At 31.2% G+C, this 24,042-nt stretch overlaps 1 long non-coding RNA gene and 1 pseudogene across 2 annotated transcripts; both read right to left on the bottom strand.

Moving 5' to 3' along the window:
* Positions 1-2,704: 2,704 nt before the first annotated feature.
* LOC108481708 (respiratory burst oxidase homolog protein E-like) lies at positions 2,705-23,219 on the bottom strand (annotated as a pseudogene).
* On the bottom strand, positions 14,436-18,868 carry LOC128293900 (uncharacterized). 2 transcript variants are annotated; one of them, XR_008284025.1, is made up of 2 exons: positions 18,738-18,868; positions 14,436-14,660 (listed from the first exon to the last, which is right to left on the bottom strand). It is a non-coding gene; the product is annotated as an uncharacterized LOC128293900 (long non-coding RNA). The 2 variants fall into 2 exon arrangements; XR_008284024.1 differs by lacking the exon at positions 18,738-18,868 and adding an exon at positions 15,398-15,444.
* Positions 23,220-24,042: the final 823 nt, after the last annotated feature.

Raw genomic sequence — 24,042 nt, 5'->3', positions numbered from 1 at the left:
AGATTACTCTCTATTTTTCTTTTTTCAAAAACTAAAATTATACCTTAATCCTATATATAAAAAAAACAGACCTTATTTATTTGTATAAATAAATTATTTATTCAAAATTTAAAATAAATATTTATAACTCTTTTTTATGTTAGAATTGAATCAAATCTATCAATCAAATCAGATTAAGTGGCTCAACCAATCACATAAAATTGAATATAAACTAAATCCTTTGTGAATAGATGAAAAATAAAAATAAAACTGAGATAAATAATCAATTATCGTACTTGTTTTATTTTTAATAAATATTTTAATATTTTATATTTTTTAATTAATTAATTATGAAATTTAATGGCTTAATGGAGATTGTTTTAGGCATAATAATTTATTTGATACTTCAACTTTATTAAAAAATTATTTTAGCTCTTTATTTTATTTTTATCTATTTTAATCTTTAAATTTATATTGTTTGTTAAATCACCTCAAAATGAATGAAAAAATTAATATTTGTTAACTTTGTAGATATGCCACGTTAGTAATTTAATTAATATTTATAATTTAAAAATTAAATATTCTTTTATAATTTTTAAAATTAATTTTTATAACTTTATTGGAAAATTTTAAATTTTAAAATTAATTAATTAATCAATCATATAACATCCACATTGTAATTCATATGATTTAATAAACAACACAAATATAAAAATTAAAAATACAAAAATAATTAAATAAAAAGTTAAAATATATATATTTTTAAATTAAATGGTGAAATAAATGATTATGTTTTACTTTTCAAAATACTGATTTTAAGGGAGTCCAAAAGCAGACGTGACTGTTGGCTGAGAGTAAGGTTCGTGGGGACCGATGAATGGTCGGTTAAAAAAAGCAGTGCGTCACGTTTACCTTGCTTTTAAGATATATATATATAGCCTGTACTTCCTCCCATAAACGTGTGGGTGAGGTGCGTTAGGAGCAATAGAGCTTCATAAGAAATCATCCTTGGATAAGTCAAATATCTGAAAGATGTGAGGTTTGAAAAGAATAGAGGTAGGTAGAGAAGATTTGGAGCTCCTACTTCAATAAAATAAAGAAAACAATAATGATGATGAAGAGAGGAGAATGATAGTAATTATCATGTTTAGGTCAAGTAAACAAGTATTACTGCTGCAAAGATGGACACATTATTCACACGCGGGTTTGAAATTATTCTACAATGTGATACATGTATTCTTCCCAATAATATTGTTAAATCCTTTCCCAACACCGCTATTCTACAATACAATACTCGTGCATTTTTATTTTAACAAAATCACAAATCTTCTCCTTTAACAATGTTCTTGATTCAAACCCACCGTCAGGATTACAATCACCAAAAATTTATTGTTGCTAACCAGAATATATCCTTAATCATAATTTATATAAAATATAAGATAGATTTGAAAAATGACACATATATTTATTAAAATAAGATTTGATGTGATGATATGAATACACGAATATGTTAAAATTTATACAAAATAAATTAATGTATTAAAATTTATATAAATATATAATATCTTGAATAAAATTATGGCATGTAAAATATCGCATACATGACACAGATATAATGAATAGTGTGAATTAGACCTAACAATTTTAAAAATTATTATATGATACAAATACACAAACAATAAAAATACTTGTCAAAATTAATATTAATAACATGATTATAACAATTAACTACCTCTCGGCCCTAGACATGAAAGCTTGTTTTTGATTCCAACTAAACTTTTTAATCTCGCACTGAGTTAAACAAATCCAAACATTAATTAATGGCATTGGTTAGTTGTCATAAATAAAACCCATCTCTTTAGTTTTTAATTATAGTGAGTTTGAAAAAGGAATTTCTGCTTTCTAACCCTGGATACTTCCTTCATGGTCGGTTAATGCTTTCTAAATATACACATTCGGTAGTAGGGAGTATTAGTTGCTTTTCAATTTCTTTTCAGTTAGGTGATAGGTAAACAAGGCTCAAGTTTCTTACTATTATTTTTTCTTTTTATAAAGCAATTTAATATGAATTTATTTTATTCTTCTTTTATTAATTGATTGCGTGATGTAGGTTGAATTGAATGGGTTCTTGTTGATGCTTTGTTTGAAAATTACTCAGTATTTACCTACGGTGGCATCAGGATGTTTTCAACCTATTTTTCTCTTGCCAAATTATAAACACATCAAAAGGGTTTCTCACAACAATTAAAACAGTTTGAGTTTTCGAAATGGTTGTTTGGCTGCCAGGAAAGGAAATGTATACTTCCATTTTCGCATAATTTGAAACCTTTGCATGTTGAACGTTTAATTATCTCAACTTACAGGATTTTTCAGAGTTATCTCATGTGGTAATATATTTAATCATAAATAACCTTTAAGTTAAAGATAAAGAGTTTAAATTTATTTTCGTGATTTGACCTATTTAAGTATCATTTGGGACTCTTGGTACAATCACTGACCCAATAAAGATAAAATTTCAAAGTTAAAACGGAGCAGAGGCATCCCAAGGGCACAATACTAGATGTGTTAGAGATTCCAACCCCTCAATACAAACCATACATTCATAAAGAAAAAAGTTTTAGACATTTAATTTTAGCTACTAGTATTTAATTTATTTTACAGAAAACCGTGTTATGTGTTATTATGTTTATATTATACTTTATTAAGTTGTGTAGAAAATGAAAGATCATACTCGGGTTCCTGATAGGATGCCAACGCCATGTTTTGCATGATTTAGAGCTTGGACCAACGTAATCAATGTTGATCTTACATCCCCTTCTTCATAAGCACTTGTAAGGTAATTGTGCAGCTCAATCTGATCCTGTTTCACAGTAGAAATAACAACAATAAGGTATTACTTCTGTAAGCTTAGATTCATGCAAAACTGCTCAAAACTTGTGTACATTGCTATTACTTTATGATCCATTTCTGCAACTTCATCAATAACTCCTTTAAACCATTCAAAGGACCCTGGTTCCCGAGTGACCTATAGAAATAAGCATTTCTAGTCCTTTGAGGCCTCTTCTTTCCACCGTCGCTTGAACTTGAATTAGCTGTAAAACTTGAAGATGCAAGACTATTCCGACTGTCATCTGATCGAGTCGTCTCCGTGGTTAAATCCTATACCATCAAACATTCAAAGCCACAGATATTGTAAGCAGAGAAGGAAATAGTCCTATAGCGAGGTGACTTGAAGGTCATACCATTTGATCTTCTGCTCTTGAATTGTTTAAAAGGTCTCTAAGGATGCTTATGAAAGCGGTGGCCCCAATTCCTAGCCCCACAAGGATTACTAGCAAAATGTAGACAACACCAAGAAGATGATGAGAATACCATAAGGCATTGAAGCCTGTCAATCCGTTGAAGGGTCTTTCGCCAATCAAGAGTTCTGAATATGTGGGTCTTTCGCCATGACTGAAATCAGAGGCTATGAGAGCAAATCTTTCTGGTGAAGCCTTAGTCAAGCGGATAAAATCACAGGACAAGTGGCTTCCTGCATGAACCAAGACTCTAATGGCTATACGACATGCAATTGTCTGTGAAATTGATGGAACTAAAAATTGGTTAAAAATAACTTAGCAAGTGTGTGCGAGAATGATCTTTCTAAGTCCATTAAGTAGTGTTTTCTACCTTATGGAAAATAATGTTTTCAACAAAAGGAACAAATGACCTTGCTTTTGTGGAGCGAAGCCAAGTCAATGTGATTCGACAAACCGGTAAAATGATTAGAGCCATATTGAGCTTGAGAGTCTCGGCAGCCCCTATGTCAGTACACAAGCAATATCCCATGACTTGAAATGCTGCCCTGTTTTTATATTGCAGGAATTTCCAGGCGAATAAGGTAGCCATTGCCATCACCCAAGTTGACAAAATCCATCCTCTTTGCCAGTTTTCTAATATCAAACACCGGAGCTTAAACAACACTCTTAAAAACATGATTTTGGTGTTAGAAAATATGGACATTACATATATAATAAGGGTAATTACATGTTATTATTTATTATCATAATAAGTTAACTCAAATTAAGAGTGATTTAATTTAATTAAAGTTTTATTGGACTTTAATTATTAAATAAAGTAAGTCAAATATCTGTACATACTATAGTAATTAAGTAAGAATTAGTGCTAATATGCCAAAATTATAAATATTAGGTTATAGTCCCCAAATTACATATAAGATATCTTTTCTAATATCAAAGAGAGAGTAAATATTCTCTGAATTTCTTGTATGCTAGTTTTGAAGATCAAATCCACAAGATTCGAAAAAACTTCAAGAAATTCATGAATTCAGGTACGCTTCCGCATCTAGTTTTATTCTTGTTTTGTTATTGATGATTTGACATGACAGATCCTGATTTATAATTTCTTAAGTTTAATATTATATCTTAATTTATGATTCTAACAAATGGTATCAGAACCTTGTCATATCAAATCATTGAGGATTGATTAAGATTCTTCATTTGAATGATTGATTTATGAACTTTCATGGGCTTTATATTTCAAATATATATGTTTATCTTTGAAGGTTTATATTAAAGTATTTTGTTTAAGATCTTGATTATCTTGAATTCATATTAAAATTTTAGGGTTTTGTTTTAATTTTTAATTTTGGTGATTTTTGAATTTGTCGAAACCTAATTTTTTTCAAAATTGAAAACAAAATGGGAATCAATTTTTTTGAAAATAAAACGTGGAGCCGCCACCAATCTTTTTTGTTTAGGTGTGATCAGATCACCTAGAAATTTGGTTATTTTAATAAAATATTTCTTTTTACTAAAACAACGATTTTGGTCTTACAAAAATATGAGAAACCGAGTTCGGAAGTCGGTTATGTATGAGGAAGGATTAGCACCCTCATTTCGCCCAAAATTGATACAAAATCGATTAGATACTGTCCTTATGTCTAAAATTTAAAAATATTTTTGAAATGTGGTTCCTTTTAATAACATTTGAATAGCTCGAGTTGGTCATCAAAATCTTCTTGTTTCAGAGGAATATAGCATCACATCCAGCACGATAGGACACGATCCTTGATACCCTCAAAAACACGATAAATTTCGACTTCCAAAAGTTTATAAGTTGATAATTACAAAAGGATGCCCAATTATTTAGTCCAACGAAAAACCGAAACCCAGCACGGTAAGGCACGATTCCTTGAAATTCCAAACATTGAACATTGCCTCGCCTTAGAAAACACGAGTGAAATTCCGAAGGGATATTCAATTGTTTTGAGCAAATAGGAAATTGCAACCCAGCACGATAGGGCACGATTCTCGAATTGCCAAACATCGAACATTTCCTTCGTTTCAAAGAGTTTTTAGAAAACATGAGTGAAATTCTAAAAGGACATTCGATTATTTGGAGCAAACGAGAAGTTGCAACCCAACACGATAGGGCACGACTCCGCGAATTGCCAAATATCGAACATCACCTTGGTTTTAAAGGGTTTTTAAATGAATAATTATAAAACTAGCTTAAAATGCCTTAACTCGACTTGGAATAAAACGAAATACTTAGTTTTAAAGAGTTGAAAGTTGTAAAGCAGTATTTCGTAAATCCAAAGGAAAACAATGATCATGGGGTGATGTAAACACATAAAATATAGCGCCTATTAACAAAATAATAATCAAGTGTGACTAATCTAAGACAAATGTAATCGAACTTCTAAACATGGATGGAGAGCAATTGATATAACAATAAAATGAATAAATAATATGCAACGATAATATGTCATAATATAAAACGATCCACAAAACATGTACAAAATGAAGTGGAAATTAGCAAACGATGTGGTATAAGACCATTTTATAATAATAACGAATTAATGAAGTGGAAATTAGCAAACGATGTGGTATAAGACCATTTTATAATAATAACGAATTAATGAATACATAATATACATACTATATGAGTGGATTAATTTACATGAAGAACTAGGAATATAATTATTGAAATAAATATTATAGCATAAAACATTTGAATTGAATAATATGCAAAATATTTTAAACACAAATTCATTTAAAATTAACAATATACACAATATTTTGAATAATATATATATATAAAATATGAAAGAATAATAAAGCACATGATAAGACGTAATGTATATAATGATTCATAAAACATGCATATAAATAGGTTTAAGAACGATTATTCAGTAGGAATAGTATGAAATTAATAATGCATATAAATTTAACTAGTCTATCTTATGTACATACCATTATACTCAAAAAACATTTTAAAGAGATACTAAATAAATATTAGAATAACCTAATATAAAGAAGCAACAATTTTAAGTACAAAAATAAAGTTCTTGAATAATTTTACATATATATAAAACATTAGATGAATCCTAAAACAAGAAGTATTAAAAAACTCTATTAAAATAATATATGCACACATATACATGAAAACATTTAAATGTGACGTTATACAAAATGTGTAGATAATATAAGGAAAAGAATTTCAAATAACTACACAAATAAAAACAAAGCAAAATTGTTAAAATAGATTAACACTTATAAGAATATTAAATGAATTTTAAAATGGCAAGCTGCTCAAATAAAAAGCTCAACTAAAATACTATATATGTACAAATATATACAAATGTTCCAATAAAATACCATACATAATATTAACATATCATTATATGAAGATTTTAAAATAACAATTTTTTAAAACAAAGTAAAATTATTACTATTATTTCAACAGAATAAAAGGTTAAAGAAACAAATTATCAAGAAAAACATTGCATGGTGTTGATAGAAAACTAAATTAAAATGAATGTAAAGTAATAGAGATAATTTATAAATAAACGAACTACTAATATTAAAATAAGGACTCATGCACAACATGCGCGAATCCACAGGGACCAAAACTGATAATTTCCCCGATCCCAAAACACTGCGTTGAGATGCTGGCTAAAATGCAAAAGCACCCAAATTAACGAGCTAATTTAGAAAAACGAAACTAAACAGATAAGGTGTGTAACACCCCGAACCCGAGACCGTCGCCGGAGTCGAACACGAGGTGTTAACAGACTTCAAACCACTTATTGAGAATTTTCCAGACAAGCTGCCAATCTGTGTACTAGTCGCTTCAAAAATCATAACTTGAGTTTTACAACTCAAAAATCAGTTTCGTAATTTTTCCCTGAAACTAGACTCATATGTCCATCTACAGATTTTTTTCTAGAATTTTTGGTTAAGCCAATTAGTACAGTTTATTAGTTAAAGTCTCCCATGTTACAGGGGTCGACTACACTGACCTTCGTGCGTTACAACTGGAATAACTCCCTGTGTAGGGATTCAATACTGATGACGTTTGTTTCTATAGAAACTAGACTCAAAGAGGAATTTATACATATGTGGTATGACTCCTAATTATCTCTGGTTAATTTATAATGGATTTTCAAAGTCGGAACAGGGAATCCAGAAACCGTTCTGGCCCTGTCTCACGAAATCTTGGATATCTCTTAAAATACAGCTCATATGGTCGTTTCGTTTCATCCAAATGAAAATAGACCCATCAAGCCTCGAGTACGTAATTTTTTTAGCTATTAATTCCACTTCTACTATTTTTAGTGATTTTTCGATCTCATATCACTGCTGCCGTCCGCAACAGTTACTGCAGTAGACTATGCCAATTTCATGAATCCTTCCTTAGCCTTACTAATCATCCATCATACGTGACACAAATTATGGCCACCTTATCAAAATTAAGGTTTCTAAGACTCGTGGCTATAGATTCTAGCATCCCACTCAAACGACCACATAGGCCATTTTCACATGGCTTAAAGTTTACAACCCAAAATTTAACAAAACAAAATAGCCCATACATGCCAAATGTTCTCCTAAGTTGACTAAGAAGACAATACCAAAAATTGCTCACGGTGTGATGACTTCGTTGTGATTCTGAACACCCAAAAGGAGACGAGTCCAAGAAACCTAAAATGGGTGACAAGAAAACACCGAGTGAGTTTATAACTCAGTAAGTCATAAGCATTCCACAACCATCCATTAATACAATTATCATAAAATGAAATAATGAAACAAGGCCAAGTGTTCCAGCCATACCGAACTATACCATAGTTCCTTAGATCTTTCGGATCAATCTCATACCAAGTCATACATTTACATTTCATATACTGTTCAATAGGATATTTGAAGCAATTTCCATACATCATTTCATTTCCGCAACAATCATGCAATCAAATGAACTTTCATCTATTCCACGATACCTTATTTACGGAATGCAATTGAAATCATCACATAGATTTAAATCTTACCAACTCCACCCGAGCATGAACATAGCATCTATTAGCCATGAACTCAAGGTACTTACTCTTTCCGCCGTCCATACTCATCTTGATGAAGTCACGCCTCCATATAAATGTTCAATCGGAGATATGTGTAGAGTTCGCACACATAGTGCTTAATACTCAATAACGCACACTTAGTGCCATGTGATTCAAGCCCGCACACACAGTGCCATATAGTCCAAACTCGCACACTTAGTGCCATACATTACAAGCTCGCACACTCAGTGCCAATCTCGTCCCCGTACACATCTATTTCTCGCACACTTAGTGCCGAAGCAAACTTCCTACACATTTCACTATCTCTTTTACGTTCAACAATATCATCTTTTCATACACATACATTTGTATATATTTCATCTCATTAACCACAATTGCATAGATATTACAATCATTTAAGCAATATCAAATATATGCTTAATGACTTACCTTGTGTTGGGTAAAATAGTCCAAGTCGGCTACTCGATGACCTTCGTCTTTCCCTTGCTTGATTCTCCTTCTTTAACTCCTTGAGCTTAATCAATAAATCAACTAGTTTAACCCTCTTGCTAAACATTCATAATTCAATTACACATGCATATGTATGTTTGTATATTCGCAACCATCCTCACTTATTACCCATTTGGTCAACAATCTAAACCAAGATAAGGCTTCAATATGGTTGCCTCTAACCGAATACATGCACACCAATCTACTTCCTTTGGCGAATATGCATGTCTATGTTGAGGCCAATTTTACACTTAATACTACACAAAAAAACAGCATACATTTTCCTAATTAACGCATTACATATTGTAGCTCTATACACATCTCTCATTTATTTCATAACCAAACAACATCACAAGCAAATATGCACCTTGAGATAGTATATATGTCATACCAATACATCATGTGCAACATATATGCATGTAGGTGCAAGGGCCGAATCTCAAATTGATTATAACTATCCCATATATTTTCATCATGGCGAATGTTCCTTCCACACCATTTACCATCACAAAGCATGGATTTCATCATCCAACTTACAAGCTTACAATGTCATGAAGTTTAATCTCATAGTATCTATCAAACTCTCACTCAAAAGTGTTAAAAGAATATTCAAAATCATCAATCCACCATCACATGCACCATTACAAAGTTTCACTTTTAGCATGCAAATGATGTCAACACAATCTCACCTTAGCGAATATCATCTCCATGACATAGTGAGGATTTGAACCATGGCTAGTTAGAACTCAAGCTAACTACTAAAATATACATGAATCTCATGGCAAAACATCAAACTTACCTTAATCTCAACACAAGTATGGCCAAACCTCCTCCTAATCCCCTCCAAACCAAGCATGAAGCAAGACCCTTCCTTCTTCCTTAGAATTTCAGCTCAAAGAAAGTGAAAAAAGATGAACAAAAATTTTTCTCCTCTTTTCCTCTACTCACGGCAATGGGGGAGAAGCTTCACACATTTTTTTTTTCTTTCTTTATCACCCATACTTATTTGTTTATTGTTTCTCCCTAATACACCAACAAAACATGTTTCATGACATGTTTAGTCCATACACCCTTGTCATGGCCGGCCGTTAGCTAATAAATGAGGAAGTTGACATGCAAACCCCTCATTTTTGCATGCATGATCAACTAGTCATTACACATTTCCCCCTCATACTTTTAAAGTTTACTACTAGGTCCTTTCTAGTGAAATTCACATTAATAACTCTAAATTAAAGCATCAAAAATGTCACACATGAGTTAACACATATTATAGGCATCAAAATAAATATCAAATTATTTTTATGCCTCGGTTTTGTGGTCCCGAAACCACATTCCGACTAGGGTCGTTTTAAGGCTGTCACAAGGTGCGATTGAATGCTTATGCAAATGTGGAGGACTTAATGCACAATTAACCCTCCAAGGCCAAACGCACGGATCTCGTCCAAACATGGGCCGGGTCATCGGGTTAGTGTCTAACAGTGTCATTTAAGACCATTATGATTGGTCTAAACAGTGTCGTTTTTTAGTCCCTTAAAACCCCTAACCGAACACCCCATTCGGCTGAACCACTATCCCTTTCCTCTTCTTTACCAAACCTTAAATCCTACTCCTTTGTTCGAGTCTCAAGAGGCCTTAGCCGCCATTTGATCACCCCGAACGGTGATCAACAGAGGGAGATCTGCCCGCTCACTAACCCCGTTTGGGTCCTTGCCTTAAGGACCCCCGATTTCAGACCTCAAACCCCGTCCCAACTTCGATTAAAGCAGAGAAGATGAGGATTCCTACGGTTCGGTAGTATAGGTAAACCCCTTGCTTCTTTTTACCCTTTTTATGCTCGAAATAACAGCGTATGAAACCAAGAAAATAAGAAAAGAAGGGAAAAATAATCAAGAAAGAAGAGCCAAAGCCGAATAATCACCTCTTTGATTTTTTGGTTGCTTTTTTCCATGTGCGTATATTGCCTAAAAAGGAACCCCTTTACAATCAAAACTAATAGGCTTTATAGCTGAATTTCAAAATAAAATAAAAAATACACTTTTTCTTTCTTTGTTTTTTGTTGCTGCTGTGTTTTCCTTGTTTGTTTGCAAGTACGGGGTAAGGGCGTGTGCTGGCGCTTGGCGTGGAGGTGTACGGTGTATGGTGTACAGTGTACGGAGGCTGCTGGAGGCTTGTTGCGGCGCAAGGTAAACCCTAGGGTTTCTGTTAGTGTTTTGATTTTGGGCTATTTGGGCCTTGTATTTCTGGGCTAGTGCTTAGTTGTAATTGGGTTAATTTGTGCCTTTTTGGTGTGTAAATGGACTTGGACTGGACTATTTGGTTTTTTTTTTTTAATTTTGGTTTTTGGTTGTTGGGCCCGGGAAGATTTGGCGCATTACAGAATTGATGAATTTAATTACAGAGTTTGAAATATTTGTATAATATTACTTCAGCGAATGATCATGTTAAATCCAAGATTTTTATTTGAAATTCATTCTTCGTTGGTCATTTGTTTCAATTTTGATTTACAAGTGTTTCAATTTCTATTAAAAAAAAACCTATATGACATTTAGTTAATAAAAAAAATGGAAAAGAAGTTCACAAGATAGAAATTGATTCATATATTTATGTTTCAGATGTTTCGTTTATATATATAAATATATATACATGTTTTGATTGGTTTAATGTATGTTGTTTTGGAAAATTATATAAATATATATGATTATCTTTTAATTTGATTGAAAGATGAAATTAAAAGAAATATTTTCAAACAAATAAATTCAAATTTTGGCTTTGGGTTTTAATTAAGGATGTCTAATATTTTAAATAGATTAGTTGAAACAAAATGCCGCCAAAAGTGACCTCTTTTGCATAGATTAGTTTACTTAAAATATTAAGATGAATATATATTTTTGTGATTCGTGTGTTTATTGATTGACCCAAAGGTAAGTTAATAATTGGCAAAATTTCAACATCTATGGTGATAAATGTGTGACAATTATAAGATATTTTATGTGAATAATAAGTTAGTCCAAAGATTAATTAATTGTTTGACATGATTTATTGTCAATGTTTGATTGTTACAGCAAAAGTATCGCTTATTGTTAATATTATTGTCCAAAAACTTGATATTAATGTTGTATTTGGTATCTTGAGGTGGGATTAACCATTATCTTGAATTTATTGTTTACTTATGAATATTGATGTGAGGTTGTTTTTTTTTTTTTGGTTCTATATTCAGCTAGTTCATCTTCTGTTGCCATAATATCTACTAATATAAATTCTATACCCACGCTTAATGGGACTAATTTTAAGGAATGGAAAAGATACTTACTTATAGTGCTTGGCTGTATGGACGTAGACATTGCATTAAGGGAAGAACAACCTGCACCTCTCACTGTAGAAAGCACCCCTAATGTTAAGAGAGGTTCCGAGATGTGAGATAATTCAAATTCCATTAGTCTAATAATCATGAAGCACAACACTCCAGAAGCCTTTAGGGGCACAGAGTCTAAAGAGATTACTTAGGCCAAGGGTTTCCTTGACGAAATTGAGAAACGTTTTGCTAAAAACGACAAGGTTGAGATGACATCACTTTTGTCTTCTTTGATACGTATGAAGTATAAGGGTCAAGGAAACGTAAGAGAGTACATTATAGAAACGTTCCATATTGCTTCAATACTTAAGGCACTTAAGTTCGAGTTCTCTGAGGAATTGCTTGTTCTTATGGTTTTGGTATCACTTTCTGCACAATTTAATCAATTTAAATTTAGTTATAACTGTCAAAAGGAGAAATGGACACTAAATGAGCTCATTTCTCATTGTGTGCAAGAGGAAGAAAGGTTGGAGCGTGATAAGTCTGAAAATACTCATTTGGCCAAATCCCCTAAAGACAAGGGCAAGAAAAGAAAATATCAGAATGAAGTTGCTAAGGGTCTAGCTTAAAAGAAATAACAACAAGTTACAGAGAGTTGTTTCTTTTGTAACAAGTCTGAACACATGGAGAAAGATTGTACAAAATATCATGCTTGGCGTGCAAAGAAAGGTATAATTCTTAATTTGGTCTTTTTTTAGGTTAATTTAGCTTCAGTACCTAAAACACTTGGTGGATAGATTCTGGTGCTACTACTCACATAAGTGTTTTTATGCAGGATTGCCTAAGATACCGAAAGCCAAGTGATGGTGAAAGACACATCTTCGTGGGCGATGGAAAATCGGTTGGGCATTTTATGTTGTTATTATGAACAGATTTTTATTTGGATTTAAAAGACATTTTTATTGTACCGTCATTTAGACGGAATTTAGTTTATGTTTATTCATTGGACAAATTTGGATATTATTGTTCATTTAGAAACAATCAATTTAGTTTGTCTTTAAATTCGAATATTGTTGTAACTGGTTATTTAAATACTTATGACAACATTTATTTGCTAGAAACAGTTGCATCCTATAATGAAACCTTGCATGTGGAATCACGTGGTAGTAAAGACAAATTAAATAAGGAAAATTCAGTATCATTATGGCATAAGCGCTTAGTTCATATATCAAAAGTTAGAGTTGAACGTCTTGTGTCTGATGTAACACCCCTAACCCATATCCATTGCCAGATTAAGGTTATGAGGCATTACCGAACAAAACACAGCTCAAACAGGCATTCATTACATTTCATGCTTCGTAAATTAACCATATCAATGCACTTATCCAATTCAAATTTCTAATCATAATACTACAATATTCACATCAATCACATATTAAAAATATTATTTAAGTCTAAATTATTATATAACATATATCGTGCATATATCAAAACAAACATTTCAATAACTAACTATCAAACGTTTTATTCCAATACATGCACTTATTATACTTAATATGCGATACCACATGGCATATAAACCAAAACACATTCGGCATAAACAACCTCCCAAATGATCAAGCATAAAATTTTTAAACATCAAAGTCATGTACTCATTTTAACTAAGTAACATAAACCATTTTAAAACACATACTACAAATCAAAGTGTACTCAATTTACAAATTCAATAATCAAGCCAAACCACATATATCTATTTATTCACCTTATGAACTATTCAGCTAGCACAATAACCTAAATTAAACTATTTTAACTGCATAGTAAACACATATATTTTACACATAAACAATCTTTATAATAAGACCAAATATACCTCTTCACCCATCACAAAACTATGCGTATATGTCCACATTAATTTAAACCCTCTTGAGCAAAAATAACAACTAAAAGTACACCGATTTTACATGCCAAATACCATATCACATACTTAACAATATGAGTCCAATACCTTAGCTGATATGCTTATACACATTATTCATCATTTCTAACCAAATCACCAATACCGACATACTATTTCAAATCGACTCAAAATAACCACATTCTTTAATCAAATTATTAAAGCCTAACCTAGTCTACACATGACCAATACAACAAATTCAATTAACATTTTGCTAAACACTTGACTAAATAATTTAAACCATCATTGCCGAATCACAAAGTTGATTATAATCATCACATATATTTTCATCACATAACCGAATACACAAGCACATTATAAACAATTTCCAAACTTATTCATATATCAAACACATCACATACAAGTACCATGAAACCTTATTCCCCACATGAACATATATCATGATCAAAACTACATAATCATAAGCATCATTTCTAGCCATTTTCGCATGGCTTTATATTTACAATTTCAAAACCAACCAAAACATATGCTAGCCTATACATGCCATAAGTTCATAATTCAAGCTTTTAAAATACCAAAACAACGATCGATCCTTGACGATCCCTGAACTCGTAACTAGCTTCCAAAATCTATAAAACAATGAACGAACCAACACACAGTAAGCTTAAATAGCTTAGTAAGTCATAAGAAATTAAATCATTTCAAGGACATACATAATTCAATTAAAGTAGGCCAAATCATGCAAGCCTTAACCACATATACATTTATCATACTTGCAAATTTATATATCAACACATGAACATTAGCATTATATTATCACTTGGCCGAATATGAACAATCACATGTACATATAAGTCATTTTTTATATCATGCATGGTTTATTTCATCATTTCAATGACTAAACCTACCTTAATTTCATATTTATTTAACTTCACACGTACTTGAACCATTTAGCTTGTTTTCACATTTAATCTTAACTCGATATGCCCGTTGAGCCATTCGAAATCGATAAGGATACTCGGATAACTCGAAAAGCTCATACAATGCCAACATCCCAGACGTGGTCTTACATGTAATCAACTATCGATACCACTACACGTAAATTACAAATCGATGCCTACGTCCCAGACGTAGTCTTACACGAAATCACATATCAGAATCCTATGTCATGACATATGTATCCTAACTATTCTTAAGGTTCGTACGGGGCTTTCGGACATCGTAATTCGATCAATTCAAGCTCGTATGTAATGCTCCCATGCTTAATTCAATTCAGCATATATACATATATTTGTAATAATTCAATTCGACACTTATAAAATATATACATTCAAATTTAACGACATTTATTTACTTATGAACTTACCTCGGACAGAGACGAACAAACCGGAGCGACTATTCAACAACTTTTGATTTCCCCCAATCCAAATCCATTTTTCCTCTTTTCTTGATCTAAATTAGTATAAATTAGACTTATTTAATCACATATGTACTCAAATTCACCCAAAAACACATAAAAGGGAAATTTTCACTTTAACCCCTAACATTTCACATTTTTCATAATTTAGTCCCTATTTCACAAAACACAAAATACACATAATTTCATTAAAATCTAGTATAGCTGAATTTTACTAAGGTTCATAGAAGCACATTTCTTTCATTTATTTCACATTTTGACCCATCAATTTACAAAATTTATAATTTAATCCTATATAGACATTTTTACAAAAAATCACTTAATTAAACATATTAATCTAACAACATATTTTTATTTTCCATCATCAAACAACAAAAACCACAAGCTATCATCAATGGCAATTCATGAATACATCATCAAATTAAAAAATTCAAGCACGGGCTAGCTAGTATTCGAAGCAACGATATCAAAAACGTAAAAATTATCAAAAACCGAGCTAAACACATACCTAAATTGAAGAACACAAGGGCTGAACCTAACTTTCTCTTTTCTTTCTTTTTCCTTTGAACTTTCGGCCAAAGATGAATGAAAATGCATGGCCATTTGTTTTGTTTATTTTTTTGTTACATAATATTAAACATTTACAAATTTAACCTTATTAATATAATGATAAAACCTATTAATATAAGCCTATTACCGTCCATGTATATTTCCAATGGTTAATTATCAACATAAGGACCCCACATTATAAAGAACATAGCAACTTAACACTTTAACAAATAGCTAGCCAATTTTACATTTTATACGATTAAATCGTTTTATTAAATCGAACATTCAAACGATAAAATTAAATCATGAAAATTTCACACATATAAATTAACATGCTGTAGACACCAAAAATAATATTAAAATATTTTTCTGACTCAAATTTGTGGTCCCAAAATCACTGTTCTGAATAGGGTTTAAACTGGGCTATTACATCTAATGGTATTTTAGAGTCCCTTAACTTCATACACTTTGATGTTTGTATCTATTGCATTAAGGGAAAACAAACCAAAACCAAGAGATTGGGTGCCAACAGATCTTCAGACGTCTTAGAATTTATTCATACTGATATTTGTGGGCCATGCCCTACAACATCCTGGAATGATCAACAATATTTCATAATATTCATAGATGATTATTCACGTTATGGGTACCTATATCTCATTCATGAGAAATCTTAATCTCTAGATGTGCTCAAAGCTTATAAAGTTGAGGTTGAGAATCAACTCAACAAAAGGATTAAAAATGTTAAATCTGATCGTAGTGGTGAGTACTACAGTAGATATGATAACTCAGGTGAACAATATCCAAGACCATTTACAAAATTCCTAAAAGAATGCGGTATTGTCCTACAGTATACCATGCCAGCGCCACCTAGTATGAATGGTGTAGCTGAAAGACGAAACAAGACTCTTAAGGATATGGTAAGGAGCATAATTACCTATTCTACCTTACCTGAGTCCCTTTGGGGAAAAGCATTAAAAACAACAGGTTACATTCTGAATAGAGTGCCCAATAAAGCAATTGCAAAAACACATTATGAGTTTTGGACAGGTCAAAAGCCTGGTTTAAAGCACTTTCACATTTGGGGATGTCCAACTGAGGCAAGGCCTTATAGTCCACATGAAAAGAAATTGGACTCCAAAATAGTGAGTAGCTATTTTATTAGTTATTCTGAGTGATCTAGGGGCTATAAATTTTATGATCCCATAATAAGGAATATTTTTTAGACGGAAACTACAACATTTCTTGATGATGTTGAGTTTGGGGGGAGAAATAAGGTTAGAAACATTGCTTTTGAGGAGGAATTTGATTCAAACTCAATTCTTACTATCACTCTTAATGATGTTCAAGTTCTCATACCTATTATTGATCAAGAAGTGAATCCAGAACCTCAACAAGACAATGTTGAACAACTCCTTATTCAAGATGAGGTAATTATTCCAGAAGAACAAACTCAACAACTTCATGCAAAAGTGTCATTAAGGAGGTCCACAAAAGAAATGAGAAATGCTATTCTAGATGATTATGTTGTATTTCTCCAAGAACATGAGGATGATAATGGAATGATGGAAGATGATTCAATCAACTTTCATCAGACCATGAAAAGTTCTAATTCTCAAAAGTGGATTTATGCCATGAAAGATGAGTATAAGTCTATGCAAGACAATAAAGTTTGGGAACTTGTCCCATTACCTAAAGGCACAAAACCAATTAGTTAGAAATGGATATTTAAAATCAAGAGGGAGGCAAATGGTAATGTGAAGAGGTATAAGACGTGTCTTGTAACTAATGGATATACTCAAGAAGAAGGCATTGATTTCACAGAGACTTTCTCTCCAATTTTATCGAAAGAATCCTTTAGGATAATCATGGCGCTTATTGCTCATTTTGATCTTGAGTTACATTAGATGGATGTTGATACTATGTTTCTTAATGGCGACATTAAAGAAATAATTTATATAGTGCAACAAGAAAACTTTTGAGTCGGAAGACTCAAAGAATATGATTTGCAAATTGACAAAATCGATCTATGGACTCAAACAAGCTTCCCATCAATGGTACCACAAGTTTCATCAAGTAATTATTTCATTCATTTTTGAGATGAATATTGTTGATGATTGTGTGTATCACAAATTCAATGGGAGTAAGTACATATTTCTGATTCTATATGTCGATGACATTTACTTGTCGCTAATTATATAGGTTTATTGCACGGAACCAAGATGCTTTTATCTAAGTATTTTGAGATGAAAGATCTTGGGGATGCCTATTTTATTTTAGGAATTCAGATACATCGAGAATGATCTCGGGGTATTCTTGGATTATCACAAAAGAGCTATATCGATAAAGTACTTAAAAGGTTTGACATGCAAAGTTGTAGACCAGGTAACAGCCCTGTCGCTAAAGGAGACAAATTTAGTCTTACTCAATGCCTTAAAAGTAACCTTAAAATTCAGGAAATACAAAAGATTCCCTATGCATCAGCTATTGAAAGTTTAATGTATGCTCAAGTATGTACGTGTCCAGATATTGCGTCATTGTTAGGATGTTAAGCAGATATTTAACCAACCTTGGTATAGACCATTGGATAGCAGCTAAAAGGGTTATGAGATATCTTCAAAGAACAAAAAATTACATGCTTACTTATAAAAGATCAGATCTTTTGAAGGTCGTAGGGTATTCTGATTTTGATTTTTCTAGGTGCCAAGATAGTAGGAAATCTACATTAGGCTATATTTACCTATTAGCTAGAGGAGCCATATCTTGAAAAAGTGTCAAACAGACACTTGTAGCTTCATCCACTATGGCAGCAGAGTTTGTAGTTTACTACAAGGCATCAAACCATGGAATATGGTTGCGGAAATTTGTCACTAGGCTGCACATTAGGGAGAATGTAGAAAGACCAATCAAATTATTGTATGATAATAATAATTCAACAATATTGTATTCCAATAACAATAGGAGTTCATCTAATTCAAAACATATTGACATAAAGTTCCTAGTTGTGAAAAAAAAGAGTGCAAAATGGTCAAATATCCATACAACACATTGGGACAAACTCCATGATAGTGGATCTGCTCAGAAAATGTTTACCACCCAAGGTCTTTCATGAGCACATTGCTCACATAGGTGTTACACTGTTTGAGGATATCATGATTTAGTGGGAGTTTATATTTTATTTACTTTATGTTTGTTTTCAGACATTTATGTATTTGGTTATTTTCTGACCAGAAATGAAGTATTCAATTTATTCACTCTGTTTGTTATTTTGATACTGACCTCACTTAAGTTTAAAGAGAACTAGTTGGAAATAGACATGTTTAGATCATATTGTATGTAATTTCCATGCTAGACATCTATAATTGATCTATGTCATTTGTTTGTGTTAATATACGTGATCAGGGATGGATTTAATTATGATATATGTAATGAAAGTCGCTTTGGTTCTATGTTAGCATAATTAATGGACGAGATTGTCAGGAATACCTTTGGATATGATAGGAAAATTTTTGAGCTCATAAGGTTATATAATGACATGTAATTATAAAGTAATTAGTATATATATGTGTAGTCCAAGTGGGAGATTGTTGGAAAATATGAACATCACATATATAATAAGGGTAATTACATTTTATTATTTACTATCATGACAGGTTAGACCAAATTAAAAGTGATCTAATTTGGTTAAAGTTTTATTGGGCTTTAATTATTAAATAAAGTATGGGTCAAATATGTGTAGATACTCTAGTAAATTAAGTTCTAATCAAATTCTATGATGGGATAATCAGGAATTAGGGCTAATATGCCAAAGTTATAAATATTAGGGTTATGGTTTCCAAATTACATACAAGATATCTTTTCTAATACCCCATCCTTAGGAAAGAAAGAGCAAATATTCTCTGAATTTCTTGTGTGCTAATTTGAAAGATCAAATCCCCAAGATCCGAAAAAACTTTAAGGAATTCATGGATTTAGGTATACTTCTGTATATAGTTTTATTCTTGTTTTGTTCTTGAAGATTTAACATGATAGATCCTAATTTATAATTTCTTAAGTTTTATATCATATCTTAATTTATGATTTTGAGTCTAACAGAACTTACGTTCTGACTCCACTCAACACTTGTTGTAGTTCATATAAGTATCTTTGTAGGAGTAGAGTTTCCAACTGCCATAACTAAAATGGACCCAAAATGAGGTCCAATTTTATTTGCAACATGGCATACATTATACCCACAATTTGTGGGCTAAAATATGTGATATATAATTTACCTCAATGTACCCAAAATTCTCGGGATCCAGCACTTCCATGAACCATGATTAGTGAGGAATATTCTTCTGCTTGTTCTTTCAACTTGGATAGCTTGTTGACTGAAGCACTAAGCATTATAAGCTGTGTTTAAAAACATTAAAATCAAACAAAATGATCCAACAAAGTTTAATGACGCTGAGATGGATAATTGAGCCAAACTTCAATTTATAGTTCGATTTTGTATTAGAACGACTAAGATTATATACTACAGGACATCAATCCATAAAACATTTTTTTTTGGGAGTTCAAATAATTAGGATGTGCCATTAACAGCAGTGCAATGGTACCATCCAGTTGTTCCCTTTTTCTTCTTAATTATTAACTTATTCAAGTTCATTTGGTAGTCAAAATGTGTTATTTTTTAATCGAATCTGGTATTTATATTTGACAAAAATTATATATTTTAGTATTAAAAGTTAATTATGAATTTGTTTAATTTTAAATTTAATACAATGTAATAAATATAAAATTTTTTATTTTAGGGTTGATGAAAGTTAATGTCTAATATTATTAACTAATTATGAATTTTTATTAAATTAATTCTAAAACTTGAAAACTCTGAAAAGTTGTATTTTTAAGTATATAACTATTACATCTAATAAAAAATACAAATACAAATAAGAAATGATGTATAATGTAAAATATAATCCCATAAAAATAAATAACTAGCGTTTGATTACCTCTTGTATTTCTTCCTTTGTCACTCTCCCAGTCAGCCCTGCACAGATTTTTTTTAATCCAAGTTAGAATAATCAGCTGCATGGCACGTATATTGTTTTCATTATAATTCTCTCAAAAAAAATTGCTAATAGTAAAATAAACATATCAACTCCTCGAACGCATAAAGTTACTCGCAACCTCGTCAATTGGGCCATAGGCGGCTAGGTTTTTAATCTGCAGGTGCTTCACGTAACTATTGAAAATTCTTCTCAATTTTCACCCATCAAATAATAGCATTATTTCCAAGATAAATAAATAAATTAAAATGACTCCTTTTTAATTTAAGTTATTTTAATCTTCTTAATCTAATCCTTACATAGATTAAATTGTAAAAATATATATATGAATAGTTTTACCTTTTTCAACACTTTAAATTCAAGTTTTTATGTCTTACAATTTGATCTAAAAGTTTCAAATATGTTTCATATTATATCTAAACTAATATTTAATGTTTAAATTAACAATTAGACTAAAAATAATTTTATTGATAATTTGAGGATTTAATTAAAACATTCAGACCTATTCATAGGTCGAGTAACCCGACTTGCTCAAGGCCTACTCGAAAAGTGAGAAGGTTTAAACAAAAACATAAAACCCGTTTAGAAAACAGGCCAAGCCTCGAGAAGGCTTTTATAGCCTAGGCTTGACACAAATTTTCAAAAAGAAAAAAAAAATTGTTTTCCCACTATTTTGATATTATTTTATTATCATGTTACTACTATTTTGTTATTATTATTTGAATATTGTATAATTCTTATATTATTGTTAATTTTACTACTGTTTTAGAGGCATTTGCTTGTTAAGTTACATCTATCTTAATGTTACTTTAAGTATAAAGATTTTTTAAATTTATTTTCAATTTATTAAGAAACATTCATTTTAATGTTTTTGATGTATTAGATATATATATTTTTAAAAAAGTATATATAAAAAAGAATATAAAATATTTAATATGAACGAACTGGGTCAAACTCAAACTTTAGCATTTTTATCTAGAATGATTTTGACCAAAATTTTAAACCTATTTTAAGACCTACTTAATACCAATTTAGGACCAAAATAATAAGTACTGACAACCATATTTAAAATTGAAGAAAAATATGCTTACTAAATTATAACACGCTATATAGGAAAAAAATTATATAAGAAATATTTTTTAATAAAAAATGCACATTAAAAATAAGGATAAATTACACCAACAGTCACTCAACTTTGAGATAACTGACAAAACAATCACTTAAGCTTTATTTCAATCACTCAACTTTTTAAAAATAACAAAACAATCACTAACGTTATAAAAAGTGACAAAACAGTCACTGATTAACAATTTCCGTTAGTGTCTTAACGGGACCGCTGATGTGACAAGTTAACTAGCTGATGTGGGCAGCTAACTTGCCACGTTGGATGTCCACAGTGGAATTCCACTCAATTTATGAAGAAATTGAAAAAAAAAAAAAGACCCCTAATAACAAAGAAGGAGGAGGAGGAGGAGGAGGAGGAGAAGAAGAAGAGGACGAGACATTAAATTCCAGAGAAAAGCTAAAACAAGGATGCAATGCACCAAGAAGGTGATAAGTTAGCACCATCCATAACTCTCATCTAATTCAGATTATGTTCATGGCAGAGTTGACTAATAGCTAAGAAAAAACGTACTTAACCTCATTTGCAGTTATTTTAAAGATTAAACTACAATTAATCCCCTACTTCCATTTTACATCAATTAGCAAGCAGGCTAAGAAACAAATCATACCAAGAACAACATCAAAAAGTAAATAATTTTCAGTTAATGCAATTTAAATAAGAAATCAAGTATTATCTCAATGCAGCTCCTAAGCACTTACATAACCATTCAGGAACACGTACACATTTCCTTAATTCCTTCAAATGCATTCAACTTTTCCCTTAATAACATTTCTTCGAAGTTTTCAACTTTTCCCTTAACCAGTCAAAATTAGGAACACCCAAATCCTAAAACTAAAATACCCAAAGAACCAAAACATGAATTTCCACCATTTTTCAAATGGAAAATCCAAAAAAGAAAATATGAATTAAAAAGCTAATATATTTCCCTTGCAAAAGTGCAAAGCTGACGGATCTCACCGTCCATCAGCTGCATTTGCTTGCCCCTTGTCCTTTCCTGCTTAAACTCCAAGAAACGACATATTATATTATCCAAAACGGCAGGGTCCATTGTAACAGATCCCATAATTTGAGAAAACAAATAAAGAAATCTCTCCAAAAAAGTAATAAAAAGGATTTCTTTGTTTTTCTGTTCTGGGTTTTTCAACTTCGTTTCATTTTCTGGTGTTATTTGAAAAAGAAGAGGCGGAGAAGAATGTGGCCTGGCTTGCATGTGGGGATTAATAAAATTAATACTAAAGAACCAGCCAGCTGGAGCCGTCATCTGCCATGTCATTTTACCTTACCTCTATAACAAAAAACGGTAAAAATGATTGTTTTGTTATTTTTCGAAAGTTAAGTGACTGAATGATATCTATGTGACTGTTTTGTTAGTTCCCTCAAAGTTGAGTGACTCTTGGTGTAATTTACCTTAAAAATAAATAAGAGTTTAATTAAACTCATAAAATTAAGACTTTAAAATAGGAACAAGACAGCTTGTGTTCAACTCTCATGCGTTAATTTACATTTATTTTTATAGATTATATATAAAATATATACTGATAAAAACACACAAAATAATATCAAAATAATATTTATTACTTTATGAAAAGTAGTAGTTTTAAACTATTTCTCAACTGATTTAGTGTCGATTAACTTGCATTCCTTCAACGAAGGATCCAATTTCGTGTAGGTTACCGCACAAACGACAACACAAAACTTGCCCCATTAAACATCTTCATATAATTATTTCAAGTTCAAACCATCCTCAGATTTCTAATTGAACTTTCAAAGTAGCAATATTAAATCAACCAAGTCCATCTCTCAATCTAATCGTTAGTTTAGGCCTTAAATGTCACCTTAACTATGATGTTGAGCTTATTTAAAACACAATG

This window comes from Gossypium arboreum, chromosome 6, assembly GCF_025698485.1.
Source record: "Gossypium arboreum isolate Shixiya-1 chromosome 6, ASM2569848v2, whole genome shotgun sequence".
Lineage (NCBI taxonomy): Eukaryota > Viridiplantae > Streptophyta > Magnoliopsida > Malvales > Malvaceae > Gossypium > Gossypium arboreum.
Note: the sequence above shows the minus strand (reverse complement) of the source record. Positions and strands in the feature narration are given on the sequence as shown.